Here is a 7,500-nt window from a genome sequence, read left to right as displayed (position 1 = left end):
AATAATACTAATGCTGGAAATGGGTCGTGGGAATAATACTAATGCTGGAAATGGGTCGTGGGAATAATACTAATGCTGGAAATGGGTCGTGGGAATAATACTAATGCTGGAAATGGGTCGTGGGAATAATACTAATGCTGGAAATGGGTCGTGGGAATAATACTAATGCTGGAAATGGGTCGTGGGGATAATACTAATTCTGGAAATGGGTCGTGGGAATAATACTAATGCTGGAAATGGGTCGTGGGGATAATACTAATTCTGGAAATGGGTCGTGGGGATAATACTAATGCTGGAAATGGGTCGTGAGGGAAATACTAATGCTGGAAATGGGTCGTGGGAATAATACTAATTCTGGGAATGGGTCGTGGGGATAATACTGATTCTGGAAATGGGTCGTGAGGATAATACTAATTCTGGAAATGGGTCGTGGGGATAATACTAATTCTGGAAATGGGTCGTGGGGATAATACTAATTCTGGAAATGGGTCGTGGGGATAATACTAATGCTGGAAATGGGTCGTGAGGGAAATACTAATGCTGGAAATGGGTCGTGGGGATAATACTAATTCTGGAAATGGGTCGTGGGGATAATACTAATTCTGGAAATGGGTCGTGGGAATAATACTAATGCTGGAAATGGGTCGTGGGGATAATACTAATTCTGGAAATGAGTCGTGGGGATAATACTAATGCTGGAAATGGGTCGTTGGAATAATACTAATGCTGGAAATGGGTCGGAAGGGAAATATTAATGCTGGAAATGGGTCGTTGGAATAATACTAATGCTGGAAATGGGTCGAGAGAGAAATACTAATGCTGGAAATGGGTCGAGAGGGAAATACTAATGCTGGAAATGGGTCGTGGGGATAATACTAATGCTGGAAATGGGTCGGAAGGGAAATATTAATGCTGGAAATGGGTCGTTGGAATAATACTGATTCTGGAAATGGGTCGTTGGAATAATACTAATGCTGGAAATGGGTCGTGGGGATAATACTAATGCTGGAAATGGGTCGGGAGGGAAATACTAATGCTGGAAATGGGTCGTGGGGATAATACTAATGCTGGAAATGGGTCGGAAGGGAAATATTAATGCTGGAAATGGGTCGTTGGAATAATACGGATTCTGGACATGGGTCGTTGGAATAATTCTAATGGTGGAAATGGGTCGTGGGGATAATACTAATGCTGGAAATGGGTCGAGAGGGAAATACTAATGCTGGAAATGGGTCGAGAGGGATAATACTAATGCTGGAAATGGGTCGAGAGGGAAATACTAATGCTGGAAATGAGTCCTGAGGGAAATACTAATGGTGGAAATGGGTCGTGGGGATAATACTAATGCTGGAAATGGGTCGTGGGGATAATACTAATGCTGGAAATGGGTCGAGAGGGAAATACTAATGCTGGAAATGAGTCCTGAGGGAAATACTAATGCTGGAAATGGGTCGAGAGGGAAATACTAATGCTGGAAATGAGTCCTGAGGGAAATACTAATGCTGGAAATGGGTCGTGGGGATAATACTAATGCTGGAAATGGGTCGTGGGGATAATACTAATGCTGGAAATGGGTCGAGAGGGAAATACTAATGCTGGAAATGTGTCCTGAGGGAAATACTAATGTTGGAAATGGGTCGTGGGGATAATACTAATGCTGGAAATGGGTCGGGAGGGAAATACTAATGCTGGAAATGGGTCGAGAGGGAAATACTTATACTGGAAATGGCTCGAAATGGAAATGCTAATGCAGGAAATGGGTCGAGAGGGAAATACTAATGCTGGAAATGGGTCGAGAGGGAAATACTAATGCTGGAAATGAGTCCTGAGGGAAATACTAATGCTGGAAATGGGTCGTGGGGATAATACTAATGCTGGAAATGGGTCGTGGGGATAATACTAATGCTGGAAATGGGTCGAGAGGGAAATACTAATGCTGGAAATGTGTCCTGAGGGAAATACTAATGTTGGAAATGGGTCGTGGGGATAATACTAATGCTGGAAATGTGTCGGGAGGGAAATACTAATGCTGAAATGGGGTCAGAGAAATACTAATGCTGGAAATGTGTAGTGAGGAAATACTAATGGTGGAAATGGGTCAGAAGGATAATGCTGATAAAAAAAAATATTGACCTATAAAAAAGCTTCAAGAACATTTAGAGCACACACACACACACACACACACACACACACACACACACACACACACACACACACACACACACACACGCTAAGACGTGCCTGTGTTCTTATTTTTGTTTTTTTGTCTTCAAATGCTCGTTGTCGGGAGGCGGTGGCTGAACGGATAGCGAGACAGCCCCGCGCTCAGGAGGACGCAAGTTCAATCCCCGACCGGTGCCACCAAGCTGGTATTTTTCAGCTGCCGCCGAGTGGCTTAAAAGTATCCACATGCTGTCCAGAAGAACACCTATCAACCCGGACTCTAGATTCTAGGATTAAAGATGAGCTCCGGGAGGGCAGCTTGAGCCAATGCAAGATGGCGAAACTATAAACACTCGCCTGCGCCAGAACAGGCTGGGCTGACCATCAGGCCCCACCAGGAAGAAAGCCGTGGACCGACCATCAGGAACTCAGGATCCACAGGAAGAAGCCTACCACAATAGGCCAAAACGTAAAATAAAATAAAAATAAAAATCTTTGGGTACATAGTTTTTGACATTTTTTCTTTACTCTCCTATTCTGTCTCACGCATTTCTTCTTCCTCCTCCTCCTCCTCTTCCTCTTCTCTTCCTTCTTACTCCTCTATTCTATCTCACGCATTTCTTCTTCACTCATCTCCTCCTCTTCCTTCTCCTATATAGACGACTCAGTGAATATCATGTAAAGGTTCAGTTCCTATATATTTCTTTCAGGGTTTCTACTTTCATCCCTGGGCAGTAATTACAATAACAATAATAACAATAAAACAATAATAATATGTGTAACACTACTACTACAACTACTACTGCTACTACAACAACTACTACTACTACTACTACTACTAATAATAATAATAATAATAATATGTGTAATAATAATATAATAATAATATAATAAAGGTGTTATTTAAAAAGAGAAAAAAATAATGGCTTTCCAGAGTAAGAGATTCGTTTAGTTACGTATGAACGTTTTAAAATGCTAATGTGTGTGTGTGTGTGTGTGTGTGTGTGTGTGTGTGGTGGTGTGTGTGTGTGTGTGTGTGTGTAGATTCACTCTTATATAATGCGTGGATTAGTTGCAAGCCCTGAAAGTCACACACACACACACACACACACACACACAGACAAGCATGATAGAGAAGTACAATGCAAGAGACACACCTTCTCTCTCTCTCTCTCTCTCTCTCTCTCTCTCTCTCTCTCTCTCTCTCTCTCTCTCCAGCACGACAGTAACTCATCCTGCTTCTTGAGCCATCCCTCCCCTTCCTTCCCTTACTGCCTTGCCCTCCCTTCAGGTAACTCAAGGTGCCAGGTTCTCCCGGTGGGTAATGCGCGAGAACTTTCCTTCCTCCCCATTCCCTCACTCCCCCTTCTCTCCTCTTCCCCTCCATATCTCCTTACCTTCTTCCTCCGTTTCCCTCCTGCATTGCCTCACCTCCTTCCTTCCTCCTCTTCCTCTCCTTTCCCCTCCTACCCTTCCCTCCTTCCTGTCCCATCCTCTCTCACCTTTCCTCCTTAGTCTTAAAGGTCTCAGTAACTTCAACTTTTGGAAGGCTAACTTGAGGGGTACAGGACAAGGAGGGAGGGGGGAGGAGAAAGGAAGGAAAGGAAGGAAGTGATGGAAAAGGAGGAAGAGTATAAAGGAAGGAAGGGAAGGAAAGATATGAGAGGAAAGGGAGGAAGGAGTAAAAAAGGGAAGGAAAGGGAGGAAGGGAAGGAAGGGAAGAATAAAGAGAGAAGGGAGAGACTAAAGGAAGGAAGGAAGGAAAGAGAGATGAGAGGAAAGGAGGAGAAATTAAAAAGGGAAGGGAAGGGAGAGGAAGGAAGGAAGAGAATATAAGAAGAAGGGAGACTAAAGGAAGGAAGGAGGAAAAGGAAGAGGGAGAGAATAAAAAAAAGGAAGATAAGGAAACAGAGGAGGAGGTACTGAAAGAAGAAAGGGAAAAAAAGGAATGGAAAGGGAGGAGGCGGTAAAGGAATGAAGGGAAGGAGAGAGAGGAAAATGGACAGGAAAATAAAGAAACGAAGGAAAGCAAAGAAAGGGGAAGGGAGGAAGGAGATAAGGACGCAAGGAAAGGAAATAAAGGGAAAGGGAGTTGGGACTAAAAGAAGAAGAAAGAAACGGGAACAAGGAAAAAGGGAGAGAGAGAGAGGAAGGGAGAGGAAAGTATTAATGAAGGGGAAGCGAGGAGAATAGAGAGGAAAGGAAGGGGAGGAGAAGGGAAAGGAAAGGAGGAGACGGGAAGGAATGAGAGATAGGAAGCAGGAGAGGCAAAAGCTAGGAAAAGGAGGTGTGGGAAAGAGAGAGAGATATATTACTATTCAGTGCTTTATGTGTGCTTCATTGTTTGTTTCAGAGAGAGAGAGAGAGAGAGAGAGAGAGAGAGAGAGAGAAGAGAGAGAGAGAGAGAGAGAGAGACTGTCACTATACTATACAACACGGAAAATATATATAAAAAACTCACGACAGATTTGAGGCCGGGAAAATATAGAAAAACAAAACTGAAAAAAAAAGAAAGGAGAAAAATAAGAAAGGGAGAAAGAAAAATAGGAGAAAATTAATAAAAAGGAATAAGAAAGACGTAGAAGTAGGAGGAGGAGGAGGAGGAGGAGGAGGAGGAGAAAGAGAAGAAAGAGTTGAGGAGAGAGAGTGTACTACAGACATATGAGGATCGCATTGCCTCCTCCTTCAATCGTCCATACCTCCTTGATCCCTTTTCGCTTTTTGTTATTTATGATGGCGGCTGCAGATCACATGCTTGGCGGACATATTTCAATGATTTTATCTCCTTGAGGAGGGAGGAAGGAAGGAAGGGCAGGAGTGGCAGAAGGGAAGGAGGGAGGTGGGAAGGGAGGGAGGGAGGGAATGGAGGGAAGGGAGGGAGGGACTGGAGGGAAGGGAGGGAACTTGTATACCACCTGACGCCTGGATTCGTGTATTGATCTTTCCTCTCTCTCTCTCTCTCTCTCTCTCTCTCTCTCTCTCTCTCTCTCTCTCTCTCTCTCTCTCTCTCTCTCTCTCTCTCTCTCTCTCTCTCTTCATACGCCCCCTCCCTCTCCTCCCCCTCTTACTTACTTCCCCAACCATCTCTCTCTCTCTCTCTCTCTCTCTCTCTCTCTCTCTCTCTCTCTCTCTCTCTCTCTCTCTCTCTCTCTCTCTCTCTCTCTCTCTCTCTCTCTCTCTCTCTCTCAAAATGATCGGCAAACAGAGAGAGAGAGAGAGAGAGACGTTAGAAGTAGGATGAAAGAAGAGGATTAGAAGGAGGTGGTGGAAGAAGAGGAGGAGGAGGTGGAGGAGGAAGATGAGGAGGAGGAGGAGGAAGAGGAGGAGTATCACTACACACTCATCATATTACGTGTGAAACAAGATGGTGTTGGAAGGAGGAAGAAGAGGAAGAAGAAGAAGAGAGAAGGAGGGAATGCAAGGGGGGCAGGGGATGAATGAAGACAAAGGAAAATAAAACAATGAGGAGGAAACAAAAAGAGGAAAAAACAAAAACAAAACCAGAGAGAAAAAGAAAGGATGAAAGAAAGAAAAATGGAGAACAAATGAAAGAAAAACCAAGGAAACGACAGCGACTCATTCAAAAGTTTAGTCATGAGAGAGAGAGAGAGAGAAGAACCATAAAGTGACCTAACATGACCATTACTATACTCTCTCTCTCTCTCTCTCTCTCTCTCTCTCTCTCTCTCTCTCTCTCTCTCTCTCTCTCTCTCTCTCTCTCTCTGTTTTCATATTTACATGTGAGCTAAATTCTGCAGTCCTGACCATTGCGAACACTCACTCTCTCTCTCTCTCTCTCTCTCTCTCTCTCTCTCTCTCTCTCTCTCTCTCTCTCTCTCTCTCTGTTTTCATTTATATGTGAGCCAAATTCTGAAGTCCTGACCATTGCGAACACTCTCTCTCTCTCTCTCTCTCTCTCTCTCTCTCTCTCTCTCTCTCTCTCTCTCTCTCTCTCTCTCTCTCTCTCTCTCTCTCTCTCTCTCTCTCTCTGTTTTCATTTATATGTGAGCCAAATTCTGCAGTCCTAACCATTGCGAACTCTCTTCCAAACTACAAGCTCTCAAGGATCCAACAACCCTTAATAACATAGGTGGTGATTGAGGTGGTGAGGGTGATGCTGATTGGTGGTGGTGATGGTGGTGGTGGTGGTGATGATGGTCACAGGAAACAACAAAAAATGGTGATGCCAGTACCGTTGTTGATTCATGATAAGGCAAATATGGTGATGATCTTAGTGTAACAGATAAGAACGAGAAAAATGAGGAGGCAGAAAAGATGTAAAATAACGAAAAAAATGAGGAGGAGGCGGAAGGAGGGGAGTAAGATGATGATTATGAAAAATAACCATAAAAAGAGTTAAGGAGGAGGAGGAGGTGGAGGAGGAGGCTGAAGAACATGAAGACTGACACAACAGGAAGAAGAAGAACAAGAACAAGGACAGGAACAAGATCGAGGAGAAGAGGAAGAAGAAAAGTGATTTAATATTAAGGAATTTGAAGCGAAAGGCAAACATGAGCCTTGAGAGATCGAAGCCTTAAAAAAAAAAAAAACGGAAAAAATAAGACTTACCATGTTAAAAAAAACGGAAAAAAATAAGACTTACCATGTTAAAAAAAAAGGCTCCTAAAGAAACTCTCTCTAAAGATTAAAAAGTTTCTTAAAGATCTGAAACTTGACTATACGTGACCTTTAAAAGATAGAAACAAAACTCTGAAGCTAAAAATGTGAGCTTTAGACGATAAAAAAAATCCTGAAACTAAAAATACGTAGCTATCCATGGAAGGTTTTTTTTGTATCAATCGAATATAAAAAAATAAGTCTATAGCTTTTCATATCAGAGAGAGAGAGATTAGGAAACCATATGTAGACTTCTCACGACAATGGAAGCGTCACAACAGAATTTTCATTGACACACACACACACACACACACACACACACACACACACACACACACACTCCGTCTGAGCTCTGGGGAGGAAAAGTTTAGTCCTTTCTCCTTGTTGTGTGTGCGGAATTTAAATTGCCATTTCCACAACGTGTTTGCTCGCTTGAACTTACTTTTTTTTCCTTTTCTTGTTTGTGTATTTTGTTATGTCAACTGATTAATCCATCAATTGATATACTCACTATATATTTCATTCCATCATGTCATCACTGATATATCAAGGTATTATCTCTTTAAATCATTATATTAACCAACCAACTCGATCTTTTTCTCATTGATTCCTTAGATTATCGATTATGTATATACTTATTAATCAAATTATTTATTCATTTGTTTATATAGGTACTCTCTCAGTCTCTCAGTAATGTACAGACACAAAAACAAAATATAG

General features: G+C 42.5%; 1 protein-coding gene across 1 annotated transcript in view; it reads right to left on the bottom strand.

Annotated features, from left to right (window-relative positions):
• Window positions 1-7,500, bottom strand: part of LOC127000968 (uncharacterized) — a 77,155-nt gene that overhangs the window by 66,168 nt on the left and 3,487 nt on the right.

This window comes from Eriocheir sinensis, chromosome 19 (assembly GCF_024679095.1).
Source record: "Eriocheir sinensis breed Jianghai 21 chromosome 19, ASM2467909v1, whole genome shotgun sequence".
In the NCBI taxonomy this organism is placed as follows: Eukaryota; Metazoa; Arthropoda; class Malacostraca; order Decapoda; family Varunidae; genus Eriocheir; species Eriocheir sinensis.
The sequence above is the reverse complement of the archived record's forward strand: the minus strand, read 5'-3'. Positions and strand labels throughout refer to the sequence as shown.